General features: G+C 29.0%; 1 protein-coding gene across 10 annotated transcripts in view; it reads right to left on the reverse strand.

The window, feature by feature from the left end:
* LOC129619200 (neuroglobin-like) overlaps window positions 1-15,670 on the reverse strand; it is a 208,290-nt gene that overhangs the window by 16,781 nt on the left and 175,839 nt on the right. The gene's annotated exons all lie outside the window — the stretch shown is intronic.

The raw sequence follows: 15,670 nt of genomic DNA on the forward strand, positions 1-15,670 counted from the left end.
TAGAACTAAAAATATGGATGCATGCCTGTTGTCAGAAACTCACTAGGGGAAAGACTTAGATGTACTGGGTTATAGATGCTATAGGACAACTCACCGTGGTAACCATTCTAGATTAGATAGTGCTATTTTAATTAGGGAAACCATAAAGCATGATGAAGAATCCAAAATAGAGACTGAGGAGTTTCAACTTGTTGTGGTTAAAGTTGAATCTATCAGGCAGGATTTCAATGTTGGTTCAATATATTGACCACCGGCAATATTTTTAAGCACCTGCTATGCGCGGGAGCAAACCGATTCTTGGCTCTAGATTGACCCAACTCCCAAATGGCTTTCCATGGGATGTTGCTATCATTCTGCTGGCAGTCCGATTTATTGACCTACTGATGGTAGATTGTTGATTGTAGATTCCAAGGGAACCGAGTAGGACAGGAGTAACCCCTCAAGCCACCGCAACCATTTTTGACTTATTGTAGCCTCCCCACGCCCCAGCCTATAATATCCCCGTCCCAACCATGAATCCGGAAATATCCCTAACTGGTTGGACAACAGTTCCCGAACACTTAGGGTCCCATGTCCAAGACAATTGCGGCGCCGAACAGCCAGTGCCGTAAAGTCGCAGAGAATGTGCACGGCAGTCTCATCGCCACCCCCACAAAATCGGCACAGGGGGGAGCCCGACTTCCCCAGCTTATGCAGGTGGTACTTCACGGGGCACTGCAGAAATTCGCAATAGTGCGAACCCGGCGCTGGAGCACGCCGAAAGAAACACTTTCGCATGACGGCACCCTTTCGTGTCCCGCCAATGACGGCCGCATTCCGCCGCGAACAGGCAGGCAAACCTGGCCCCCACGGCGGAAGAAAGCAGACCGCTAAAAGTCAGCCCCAGATACCCTCCGCGCCATCCCATCGGCAATTTCGTTGGTCCGGCACCCAAATGAGCGTGACTCTGTTCTCCGATGACAAATTCCATAAGTGCAGCAAGGCAGCCCCAGACCAGCTTGGATGTAACCTGAGCTGAACGAAGCGCTAGCAGCGTAGCCCTGCTGTTCGAGAACACATAGATGGTGCGGTTTCTATACCCCCTTTCTAAATTGATTCTCAGACAGATCTCTATTGCATGTATTTCGGCCTGGAAAACTATGCAATACGGGTCAAGGGTTGCATATACACGCGTGTCCGGGCGGACACCGTATACACCCGAACCCACACCCGTCTCCATTTTGGACCCATCCGCATACCACACGCTCGAACCCGACTCAAATACCGGACCACCTCGATCCCACGTCCATCGATCGGGAAACAGATCCCTGTACTTGTGGTCGAAGTTGTACCGCGGGAGACGTATCCGACATGGTTATTCTTAGAATCGGATCGCTCTCAATGAAGTCTCTGTGAAGCCACTGCACCTCCATATATTGAAGGAAGCCGAGCTTCCTTCAATATATGGAGGTGCAGTGGCGGCAACCCGATCATCACCTCCAATGCAGCGGTAGGAGCCGTCCGCATACCTACTGATGGTAACAATGTCCCCGATCTTATTGACTTTGTTATATGTAAAGGAATTTCAGAAATTTTTTTGAGCTTGGAAGATGATTTTAATTTGAATTCCGATCACTCTGCTGTAATATTAATCCTTAATGAGAAAATAGCTAATAAACGCGGCGTTCCCACTTCAGTCAGCAAAATCACGGGTTGGGTAGGCTTCAAACATGATGTTATTAGAAAAATAAATCTTAATGCTGAACTGCAGACTGGAGATCAACTAGATTTTGAGGTGGAGGGTTTTCTCAAATTGATACAGAAAGCCGCCTGAAAAAAAAAGATTCTCTGAATTGAAACCTGTGTCAAGTAATTATCCGAAGGAAATAACAAGAGTCGCGTCAGAAAGACGATAAAATGATTGTGAATAGACTTTGTCAAACATTAAAAAAGAAAAATAGAAAAATTTAAATCGAGAGTTATATAAAGGGCATATCATACGAGAGTTATATAAAGGACTTATCGGCAGCTAAAGAAACGAATTATTCGTTGTGGAAAGTAACGAAGTGTACCAAGAAGCCGATAAAGCGAATCCTCCCACTGAAAAAGGCAGATGGATCATAGAAAAAGAGCAACAGGGATATTGGCTGATCACTTGGAAGAAATTTTTCAACCAAATGAACTGAATTCTAGCATAAGTTTTGCAGAAAATTTTGATATGAATGAAAGCACTATGGCTTTATTTAATGAAAAAGAAATTTGCCAAGTGATAAAGTCAGTTAAACCTTATAAGGCCCCAGGTTTTGACATCATTACTGCTGAGATATTAAGAGAGTTGCTGAGAAAGGCTATTTTTGGAAAAATTGATAAATGCGGCTAATCGGAAGTTATCGGAAGTTATCGGAACAAAATGACGAGTACTGTACGCTTAAGGAAATTAGGGCTGGTGTGCCTCAAGGCAGTGTTCTGGTTCCTACATTATTTTGTTATTTATGTAATTTTGGTTACATTTGCCGGCGATAGTAATATTGGCAGTGGGATCAAGTCTTGAAGAATCGACAAAAAAGTTACAGGAAGCAAGTAACAAGAATAATAAATAAGGCTAAATGAAAGTAAATCTGTACATGTGAATTTCACGAAAAAAAATTTAGTAAATAATGCTAAAGTGTCAATCCAAAACACAGCGAAATGCCTAGGTGTGACTTTGCATGTCGAGCTTAGATGGAAAGAATTTCCATCTAAGCTCGACATGCATTCCATGTAAAAAAGAAAAGAATAGGCGCCTAGGTCGTGACTCTGGATTGGCAGCATACAATATGGCTTGTAGCTATAGGGTTCATAGGTAAAATAAAGACACACACACACAATAGAACAAAACTAATGGTTAGTGGGTTTGACTAGTTTTAGGAGTTTATGTACATCCAGGTGCGTTTCAGGTTGGGTTACCCCACTATTGATAAGTCTGATGACGAGTTGGGTCTGCCTATTTTTGTATTTCGATGATTTTCAAACACCTTTATTAAAAAAAAATGATTATAAGATCAACTTTATTTAATATTGTAGGGTTAAACCGCATGTCTATACCGCGCATCAGTCTTGTTCTCTACATCTCTTTGCATGTAAATTATTTTGCGAATGATATGCTTGTTAGCCTGGTGATAATTACTATTTTTTTTTTGTTCCACTTCTAATTCCATCATCACTCAATTTATAGAATACTTGAATCTTTTTCAATATTTTGCGTCCGACAACAATGCATGAGAACGATATTTTTCAACGAATATATTGAATATATTACATTACAAAGAATATATTACATATTATGTAATAGCACAAAATAATACTCTCTTTAAAAAATGTCATCGTGAAATGTTCCCACTGCTTTCGCATAACGTATCCGAAGTATTAACATTTTGAGTACTTGGTTTTAATTTCAACTTGTTATTTATTGTTTTTTCTTCTCATTGAAATAAAATACCAAATTTACACACTTGTACTCATATATAGAGATCTTATTTATATATATGTATGTGCCTATGTAGGTACTCGTATATATGCATTAGAAATTAAAATTTGACATAAACAATAAAGTAATTTAATTATTTTGGTTTTGTTGTCTTCTTCATGTTTAACGGTTATTGGTATTTATTTGAACCCATTTTTTTTAGTTTTAATATATTATCTTAGTTTAATAGATTGCTCTGTTCTAGGGATAGATCTAAGGTACATTATGTTTAATTAATGCGGGATAGATCTAAGGTACAGAAATATTACGTTTAATTAATTGTAAAATTACCAAACAGAATATTTCATTAGTTAAAATTATAAAATTTATGTACGTTATGTTGTATTTTAAACTACTATACATATTGCTATAGGTATGCAGATAGACATTATGTATGTAGGTACATCTTACGTATGTATGTAAATAAATGCTGTTGACATTTTGAAATTTAAATATTTTCCCAGTAGAATCTATTTTCTATTTATATGTGCGATTTTTGAAAAACAAACGATTAAGGACACATTTTAAATTTCAAAATTTCACTTAAAACACAAAATTCTTTAGGCTTTCGCTATAAAATTATAGGAAGACTATTTATTTAACGATTTATTAGTGTTAGGCAGGTAACAATAAATTATTATCGCAAAATTCAGCTATTAAATAAATTACATATTAAAAATTAGTATTAACTAATAATTTTGAATATTGAAATTTTAAAATATTGCGAGTTTTCTTTATTCAACTATAAATTGTTTGTAAGACATGCTTTTAAAGTTTTAGAATTTTTACAAGGGATGGCTCTTGTGGTTACCTTTCAAAATTTATTACAGTTACTATTTTGTTCTGATTTGAGTTGCTGTATATTAGAATTTAAAGTTGTCATTTTAAAAATGAATATATTTTATAGCTTTCATAGAGTTTGATTAATATTTTTTTTTATAAAATTAAAATAAAAGAGAACAGGTTTTAATTGCGTATAAATACAAAATATTTACATTCATATATGTGTATAAATTGAATTTATTTATTTTTTTATTTATATGTACGTACGTATAATGTTCAATACATACATAATATTTGAGTCTGTAGAATTTTAAATCATTTAATCAATATTGATTTTCTTTTTCAGAATATTAAAAGAAAATATCAAGGGACACGATAATATTTTGGTTAAGTAAAAATTTTTTGAAAAGGAAAAGAATATGTATATATATATGTATGCATAATATACTTAACTTACGCATACATTTATATATTATTTGTATTATATGTGGTTTTGGTCGTGAGCATTTTGTGTGTATATTAAGCTTTTTCACTTTTAAATTTAGTAAATTTCCGTTTCCAAAGATATTTTACATGTTCATGTGCGTGTATATAAAAGGGTACAATGTATTCATATATATATATATATATATATATATATAGATATATATATACATTTATTTTGCTATCTAGATTGGCACAAATATTATATGTTATCTTTGTATACCCACACAAAAATAAAAAGGAAGGAAACTGAATAAAAGGATTTTTCAGACCTTGAGTATTCTAAATAAAAAAAACTTCATTCTTTCAAAAATTGTACATTTGATTTAAGTAACATCTGTTAAATTATCTTATAAATTTACATATTATATATTTTCTCACATATGTATTAGTGTATGTACATAGTATAATATGTTTGGTTATAGGATTGTTACAGCAAAATTGGTTTTTATATTATTAAAAATATAAACACAAAACGCAAATGTACGCAAATATAGCTTTATACGATAAATGTGTGCGTGTAGTACATATATTAATATGTAAAATATTTTTAGAAAATAAAATATAAAATAAAAGTTTATTAACCGAAGAACGATAGATTGAAATATTTTAAGAAATTTTGCGCTATAAAGCTTGCAATTTTTCAAAATTTAAAAATGCAAAGTTAAAACTGATTTCAATCTCATATCAGCAATAAATAATGCTTCTATGGGATTTCACTTACTGGCGTTTTACTATATGTATATACGACTTCCAGTTCAAAGTGGAACTTTGATTCGGTAATACAAATGTTCGTCGAAGTGTTTCGTATATTCTACCGATGTGAAAGCTCGAGAAAAAAATCCGTGTGACTACTGAATCTACCACAGTTGTTATGAATTCACCAATAATTTTTTTTTAAAATCTATAATTTAATTTAATAAATTTTTTAAATCCTAGAAATTTTTTTCAATTCATCATCATTTTTTTAAATTCACCACAATTTTTTTTCAATCCACCACAATTTTTTATAAGTCCACCATAATTTCCGGGTTCATTTTTTGCTAATTTTCAATTAAGAAGTTTAATTATGTGAGAAATTAAACTTAAGTGGTCAACAATAGAGACTGGTTGCCATTCAAGACTCTCTTGTATTAGATTGTACATGTTATAACTCCAAGCTACAGCTTTCGAATAAAGTATGATTCTGTTTTGTTCTAATTCGATTATCTGCTCTATATCAAATGAATATTTTAAGGAAAAAATTGTCTCTGTTATAGTTAATAAAATAAAATGTTTATTAATTTTTCGGGTTTTTCTATCTTTTTTCTATATAAATATAAATGAAATTTTTTTTCATAACCCTTTTTTTCTATTTAATTTTAAATATTATTTTTATTGATTTTCTTACGCAACAGTTTCAATTTGTTTTATTCATTCATTCATTTTTTTTTCTAATTTAAGGAAAAGGAAACCAATTTTACCTATGAAAATTGTTTTTCTTACATATTATTATTTTTTCTATGATACTTTGAAATTTTCATTTTTTGAAATTAATAAAAAAAAATATTTTTTTTTTTTTTCATATTAATATTTTTTTTTTTATAAAAACATTCAATTCCTTACACACATTCTAGGCTTACTCGTACATGCACAAAATATTTTTCATTTAGAATGTTGAAAGAAATAAGGGAAGCAAAGTTACCTTTGTCTACGATGTAGGATAAAGAAAGAAGGAATAGAACTTTAAAAAATAAAAGTAAAAAAAAATATAATTTTTGTTTTTACTTGGAAAAAAACAAAATAAACAAATAAATTTAATTTTCTTTTGGTTTTAAAAGTATAAAAATAGGATTTGATTTCACCTCAATTTGTAATATTGTAGCAATTTTTTTTATTTATAGTAAACAATTTTCATGTGTACGAGTACGTGTGCATGTTATTTAGTTACTAAATAATATTGACTTGACAGAATATAAGTATTTGAGCATGTAAACAAGGCAAAACATAAAGTGAGAGTTGAATAGAGAACTTCCGGAAAGAACGTAAAAATATTAGCAACAGCGTATCCCGATGCAAGTAGCTGAACTGTTATGCTCATGTATCAATCATAATCATTTCAGCATGTTAAACAAAATATCTAAATTAAAAATTAAAGGGATACCTTCTCATTAACTCAGAAAGACAGCATGGTGGCAGAAGTGGACAGAGTTAGCTCAGCTAATTGGTGCTGACCCTATTCTAGCAGCTATACTTCTCGGACCCATGTCAGAGGATTTGGTAAGAAAAAATAGATAACAAATGGAAAGAAGGAATACTTATAATACCACTGAAGAAAGACAATCTTCAAGAATGCATTAATCTCCGGTGTATAATTTTTCTCAACACTATACATAATAAGGTACTGACGCTGACTGTAATAACCACAAATAAGAACAGAAGATGTATAGAACATTCTAACACGCTCAGAATTATTTCTATAACAATCTAACTATTAGAAAATTTATTGACATAGTAAAAACCATGTACGACAATATGAGTTCCAGGTTTTTACGTGACGCTAATTCAAATAAATTTAGATAAGGGTTTCCTCTATAACCGTTCCTCTTCATAGTAATGCCGAGGGGTATCAAATATGGACTCTGGAGGATCTTAAGCATGCAGTTAATACCTGCCTCTTAGTTCATACATATGCGGAATATAATAAGCATTCCAGAAATGGAATTTGTAAGAGTCGGCCTCAAGGTTGTTTTTACTTGTTTTTGATTCAATTGACAATGTTGGATGATACGAAATTATAGCCTGATGCTAACTGGGGTTGTTGCTGGAACTCTCAATTACCAGTACAGAGTAGATACGATATTCACGTTTCTTATGACAGTGTTTCGAAAATAGCAACCTTGGTAATTGCAAATTAATAATCGTATTCGCCATTGATTTATTATAGACACCGTGGGAATAAGCAAGTTTAAGTGTAATAGCGAAATACATAAAGATAGTATTAGTCAGGGGGAAACAATCGAAGTCTAGAACAAAATGCGTCCGCATTGCACAGTATTTGGTTCTACAGTTTCATCAGAATATTTTTGCCACAAATCATGATTATTATTTGCGTTGAAAGCATTGTATATAATTTTAGGTATATTTTAAATAAAAAACTATTTCTATATAATTATATTCAACTTACATTTTAAGGTCAAATCAAAGCATAAATTTTTTAACCTTTTCTTATCATTCTCCTCTTATACATTGCTAATGGAGTCGGAGAACAGATTTAATTACAACTAAAAATAAGTGATGCGCAGTTTTTCTTTCTATATAATGCTATTTACCTCATAATTATTTTGTGAACGAAAATAGATTTTAAAGATGAAAAAGTTTATTGAAAGTAGGGTGTATGTATTATTAATGAGATTAAAAATACCACGTACTGTTTTGAATTGGATGAAATTAGGAAAAAAAAAAACTTATCAATATTTTTGTTTCTGAATTTTCATATTATTTGAATAAATTTAGCGTAATCATAAATAGGAGAACCCTGAGGTATAGGGAAGTGCTTGAACACACGACAATGGATCATAGATTGGATTGTCCGATAGCACCAAGAGATAATGAGCTGAAATTGGTTACAGATTCACAATTTCCAAATGATTCGAGATGATTCTCGAGATTACGAAAAATCTTATTTTTAAATATGGCATCCTACAACCTTCTGATATTAATATGTCATTATTTTCAAGAGGATTTGAATTTCTTTTTTTTTTTTTGTATAAAAATGTACAATGTCTTTACCTTAAAAGGTGATTCGGGTAAACTATAAATTTCCTGGTCTTTTGTTTTATTATTTTTCATTCAAAGTTCTTAACATCCTTTCTGCTTTTTTGTTTTTCTAATATTTACATATGTATGTATGTATTATAAACAAAAAAGTGAAAGGAAGAATATTATTATTACTGTTTTGACCTAGTTCTTCCCTTTTCAAAAATCATATCATGTAGGTGTATATACACAGTTATTTTCCTTATAAAACAATATAAAACAAATATGTCAATCAATAGAAAAATGTATATATGTACATTCTCACGTATGTATATGTGTATATATACAGTATGCTCTTAAGTAGAATGGTACAGTCTTCAATACATTTGATTTGTATTTGTTTATTTGTATATATTTTGCAACTATTCATATAGATTGAAAATCAATATAGGTAAATAGTGTTGTCTTTCATTTTGTCTTAAACTATAATAATATTTCGGATATCATTGATCACATATACAGAATATAGTTTCGTGTTCTTAGAATATATAAGATAGTTTTCTTGAAAATTTTAATATATTCATATTGTATATCAATTTCTACATATAATTTACTTTGAACCTTCTTTATTATTAGTTGTTACCTTTATATAGTAAGTATTGATAACCAGTATGGTATTGGTGGTGTACAAATAATATTAAACAAGTTCTACCTTAGGAGTTACTTTTATACTCTTTTTAAAATGATTGATTCAGGTTATTTGAGCATCATATTATAGTAGCCAGATGTTTTTTTTTTTTGGGGTCAAGAAAATTAATTTACAATTTTGTTTAAATATTAATAAAACGTGCCCAATTGATAAATGTTGAAATGTTTAATAAAAAAATTTATATAAATTTGAAGAAGAGAGTCGGTACAGTTTTTTATTATAAAATGATATTAAAATACTAGTTAGGGAGTAATTTTAGAGAAAAGGTATACTCTCCATGTGCTCTAAAATGCCATGCTAAGTAACTATACACTGTTAATATTCTCTGTAATTTTGCAATGTAAATAACCACAATTTAAAATTAAAGAATCTTTGCGAATTCTGACAAAGTCTGCAAAATTGTTAAAAGTGTAACAAATTTTATTGTGATAGTTTAGATTGTAGATTGCAGATTACTGAAGATTACTGAAGACAGATGTGGACTACCATAAAAATGAAAATTAAAAGAAAAAAATTCTGCATTTATAGCAAGAGTATTTCGTGTTGTGGAGACAAACTCCTCTAAGAGAAGAAGAATTGACAATTGAAATCAACGTTCGAAATGATATCTGTCAGTTTTATTATTAATATTTATCTTCACATTCATCTTATACTTATGTCATTTAATTAATTTTTGCTCTTAGAGCTGTCATGCCGTAAATTTTTTAAATATAATTTAAAAAATTATTGGAAATCTGCGTAACTTTTCTAGTGTATATTGGATGTTACAAAAAGTAACAAAGAGTAAAGAACATTATCGCTTGATAATCGGATTTCTACTGCCTCAAATCTATAAATATAATATTATATAAAATTAAATTACTAGGGAGTGGTTACTATTAATTTTATTTAAAAAAAAACCAAGAATAACTTTTTAATATCAATCACGTTATTTTCCCATTAATTGGACAAGAATTTCAACAAAAAATAAAATGCATTTACGTATATAATTACGAATAAATTTATGAATAAATTTCTCTACTACTAGATTTTAATTAATAAAATTTGAATAATTATTATGAATAATTCTTAATGATTAATTGTACATATACTTAGAAATATTCTGAATTCTAAATGCTTGTTCAGTTTAAAATTTAATTTGATTTTTTATTTTTGTATAATTTTGCATTAAATTGACAATTTTTCAATAGAATTCAAATAAATTTTTAATAATTTGATTGTATTCAATTTGCTTGAATTGAATTTGTATATGAGCTGAAGTACTCAAGAATTTTTGACAATAAAATTTTATAAAATTATTCCTACTTTTGTCAAGTTATATAAAGGATAAATTTTTTTAACCCTAAAAAAGGATATCAATTGAAATTCAATATAAAAACAAATATTTTTGAATATAAATTAAGATTTATGATTGAAATTAAAATAGAATTTCTTTATTAAGAAATTGTTCATTTAATTAATTTTTACTTTAATTATTCATAAAATTTCTAAGAAAATTTTTATTTAAATTGTTACAATTAACAAATATTTTTTACCGAACGCACTGCATGCAATATGGAAGGTGATGTAATGGCATCAAATTTTTCATATCGAATTTTCGGTGGTACCTTCCCATGGCAGGGATGCGTATATAAACTGTTTTTTTAGAAAAATTTTGGTCTGTGTGTTTACGCGTGTTAACAATTTCGGCTGGAAGCCAATTTTAATAAAATTTTATATGTGAGTTTATTTTGGCTATAACACGGGTTGATCAACTTTTGGGATATGTATCAGACCTCGGGAACTGGACTTTTTGACAACCGATTTTCAACTTTCGCGCATATGAAACAATCAGCCCATTTCCTTGAAATTTAATATATATAAAACAGGGTGTTGAAGCAATGAACATAAAATTTTTTTTTGGGAATATAAGGAAAGCAAACTAGGAGAAACTCTACTAAGAGCCAAATTTAAATTTTTCTAGGTATGTTAACTAAAAGCTTACCTAGCGTCCTTAAAATTGGAAAGAAGTATTTAAAGGCATTTTTATAATCTTCTGCAACAATTTTGTTAAACTAGACAATATATCTTGCGGTCGGTTATAGGCTGATCACATCAGATTTTTTTCATTTTAAAATCTAGTATGTTCACAATACTTTCTAGTAAAATAATATTGTTCGGAATATATAATATTTCGGAATCATATCAAGATTTAATAATGGTAATAATAAGTTTAAAGTCTAAAGGGAAATTTCGTCAATATAAACATACAAGAATGTACAAATTAAATATACAAAGTAAATTGAAATTGATCTAACATTATAGCTTCAAAAAATCTTCGATCTTGAAATAAATCTATTTTTAGTTGGCTAAATTAATTTTATGAAAAGTTATTTTTAATTTCTTATAATGGAAACAAATAATAAAATAAAATTTTCTTAGAAGAAATCGTAAGCCTAATCAATCATATACAACAATTATAGAAAATGAAATTGAGTATAATTTGTAAGCTCTTGTAAAATAAAACGATAGAAATCTTCTATACGAAATGATGTTCCTATACTATTATAATATTATTAATTTATTCTAAATTAGATATAATATTATTAATTTATTCTAAATATATAACAAAAAAAGGCAAATTGATTTGAATATCAGTAAATAATTTATATATAATTACTCTATAATGACCTAATTGTTATTGTTATAAGCAATTACCATAAAAGTGTTTTATATTATCATAATTATTTTGTATATATGTATACGGTCATAAAGTTGACTGTATATTGTAAAATTAATTTTTATTTTATGATACAAGTATAAAAGTTTGATTTTAATGTTGAAACAAGTTGTATTACAACCTATACAAGCCTTTGAATAAGAACCCCTTTGGCAGGAAACGTTATACCATGGAAAATCAGCCATTATATTTAATCACGAATAATATACGATAACAATAAGTAAAAGCTGTTAAATTCAGATAATGAAATTAAAAGACATGTCAAGATACCACCATACATAGTCCTTTACTTTACACTTCTTCTGGTCAACACTAATTTCAACATGGTTTGCCTACAACATCAAGAGGTTGCCTTAGCAATAGCAAATTCGTAGAATAGAGCTCTTGTAGAGCCCATTCTATATCGCTTATAATAAATAATTTAATTAGTATTAATAGTAGTGCGTCTTATTGTTCTAATTGCAAATGAGGATCCACTGCAGCAAACGTAAATAATATTTTGATAAATTTTTTAAAAAATTAAAAATTTTAAAATTACATCCTACAACTTAATGAAGGGTATATTTAACTTTGGTATTAAGCCTAAAAAAAAATTTGAGCGTAAAATATTTATGTTGGTATAGACGTGACCGTCCGTCTATTCACCATTTCGCACGATAACGCAAACACCTCAAAATACCAGCAAACTTTCAGAAATTCATTCCTTTCTGACATGGACAGCTGCTAGTGTAATTGAACTAATTCGAATAACAGGTTTGTGGAGATGCCATACAGTTCAAAAATAATATTTTAATTATTTCGAAAACTAATAAAGCTAGCTGCATGAATTTAAGCAATCCTGTGTCCAATTATAGCTCAGATATATTCAAGAAGTTTTAGTATACTCCATGAAATTTGACAAAAAAGTGCCGAATCATAGCTTATATGCGTCTCAAAAATTTTATTTAGCTGGCTTAATAGTTGTACATTTTATAATATTGTCGTAGGGTATAATTCAGGCGCCTCAGCTTTTTATGTTTTATTAGTGCAAAGTTATTTTCGCTTACGGAAGCTTTTTTCATCTTTTTTTGCAATTAATGTTTTATAATTTGACTGGTATTTTTAATAGCTTACTAACTTTAAGAGTAATAAAAATATAATTTTAATTTTATTGCTTTCAAAAAACACTAGATGGCTGACATGTGACCATTAAAGACGTTGTTAATTATTTGGAATGCAGACAAATATGGAAAAATTTTAAATGAAAATTTTATTTTTTATTATTTTTTATTTGTATGACGCTTGAAAACTTGAAATCTATTTTTAATTTTGACTAAATTTTGTAAAACTAAAATTCAAATTTTAAATATTTGCTACAATATACGTCAGAGACTGCACTGATACTACTTTTAAAAATTAATTATTAACATACTTGGAAATTTCTTAAATTATTTTAAAGACTCAAAAATAGTGATAAAAAACTTTTTATATTTAATATTTACTAACTAACTGATTTAGTAACTATAAAACGTGAATGAAACTGAAAATTCCCCGATTCAATATACAGTCTCTCATCTAATTGTAGGTATACCTAATATTTTTATATTGATTCTGAAATCATCGTAGGTAGGCAACAAATTATAAAACATGATACGGTTATCATTTGCAAAAATGGAAAATCAATGATTCGTAACTTAATATTTCTAATAAAATTGAAAAAGTCACAATATTTTCAACTGAAATGAGACTTGTGATTGTTGTAGTTAAAGAGACTCGCACTGATTAATTTGACTAAAATTTCATCAACTGCAAGCGGGAGCGGGAGCTTAGTATGAAAAACGGAGTTACGTAGAAATTCGTCACGAGTTCGGAAAATTATTAGATATAAAGTTTTTTAAAATTATTAGATTTAAAGTTAGATATTCTATGACTTGCAGTTGATTGCAGACCAGAATTTTATTTGAACTTTTATTTTAATTCCAGACTAAATTGAAAGTTCCGAAATATTCAATATCTCGGATGTTCGAAAAGTGTATTACTTTTTTTAAAATCTTTAATAAAATTTCCCTTCTAATTTAATCCGTTTTAACAATTTGTTTTCACATTCAAAGGGCAAGTTTATGAGATTTACTTACAGTGTTTTGGTCAAATTATTCTCGAGCACAATTCGGTAATTATTTTATTCCCTTAATTATGGTTAGTTAATTTTATAACAAACAAACTTTTCTTTATAATAAATATTATTGTATATTATAAAAATTGTAGTGTTGTAAAAAAAATTTCCATTGTAAATATTTAACTTTTAAATTTTGTCATTTATAATAAATTCATGGAACTTTCCTTCTTTTGTTTATTCAATTTTTAACTTAAGTTTTATATCACTTTTTCATGAAAACTTTAAAAATAAAATTGTCATCAATTTTTCATTTCTTCTATAAAAAATGAAAATTGTGAATTTTTATTTCTTGGATTTATTTTGAATGCACTTTTGTATAAATGTATGAAAAAAATTTTAACATGAAAATGAAATTTCAGTATTTTAATAATTAATTTAAAAGAATTGCAAAACTTTTATAAGTTGTCATGTTGCATAAATAATAACATGTATGAGTGTTCTACTTGCAAAGAATTATAAATCTTATACATAATAGGCTTTCAATTTTTAAATGAAGATCTTGTTATAATCAAGAATTTAAGTGTTTAAAAATTATGATTTAAAAACATTCCAATTTACATTAGCACTACACCTAGGCCCCTGACAAATTGCAGTATAGTAGCAACTCCAAGCTGCGAGACTTTCATTGCGGTCATAAAGCTCCCTCCGAAGAATCTCAGTTGTAAGCGAGCTATCGCTTCGCATTCCCACAATAACTTCTCCACCATTTCGTACTCCTCCACCGTTTCGTACTCCTTATTTTTCTTAACTTCAATTATTTTACTATACTATAGTTCAACATGGTATTACTCATCTTAAGAGAGTTTTTAAGTAAGACAACTAATCATAATAGTACGAGTTATGTTGGAAAAGTGAACTAAATTTATCTTTTGCCTGCCTATATATATTTTTGTTTTTTGCTAATTTATTTGTTTTTACAATTAGTGGACTGTAAAACCGAAACACTTCATAACGGCTGGCCGCTATTCACTCTGATTTTATAGGGCAAATGTCAAATTATAATATAAAATTATTGATTTCAAACCATTTTTCGGGCGGCAGTAAAATATTTTTATGGTGAAATGTCACTTTAAACTGAATTGATTTAACGTTCATTTTCCTCTTGCTAATAATTATGAAATTATTAATTTGAGATCTTTGCTCGGGCGCCAGTCTCTTTATGTTGAAATTGCATGAAAGGTGATGAGAGTACCTTATAGGTAACAAATAAAGTACTCTCACCATCCAATTTTTCATTCAATCTTTATTATTTCTATAAATATAACTATGATGATCGGATGGAAAATGTAATCAATATTCGGTATTGTATTTAAATAAACCTTTTTTTATTGCTATTAAATAACTTTATATTGCTTCTTATAAACGTGACTTTTATTACATTTTTAAATAAATTTTAATACTACGTATGTATAGTAACTATATTTTGCATTCTATATCATATATACATACATACATGTATATATAGGCATATGTATAATGTCAACAATATAATGACTTGTAATTATCATTTTATTAAGAAAATCTGGTTTTATTTAATTCTGTTCAATAACAATAAATAATAAGCGCCAGAATGTCTTCATAAACTAGTTTTTATTTTGC

The sequence above is a fragment of the Condylostylus longicornis genome, unplaced genomic scaffold (genome assembly GCF_029603195.1).
Source record: "Condylostylus longicornis isolate FDR11 unplaced genomic scaffold, ASM2960319v2 ptg000011l, whole genome shotgun sequence".
In the NCBI taxonomy this organism is placed as follows: Eukaryota; Metazoa; Arthropoda; class Insecta; order Diptera; family Dolichopodidae; genus Condylostylus; species Condylostylus longicornis.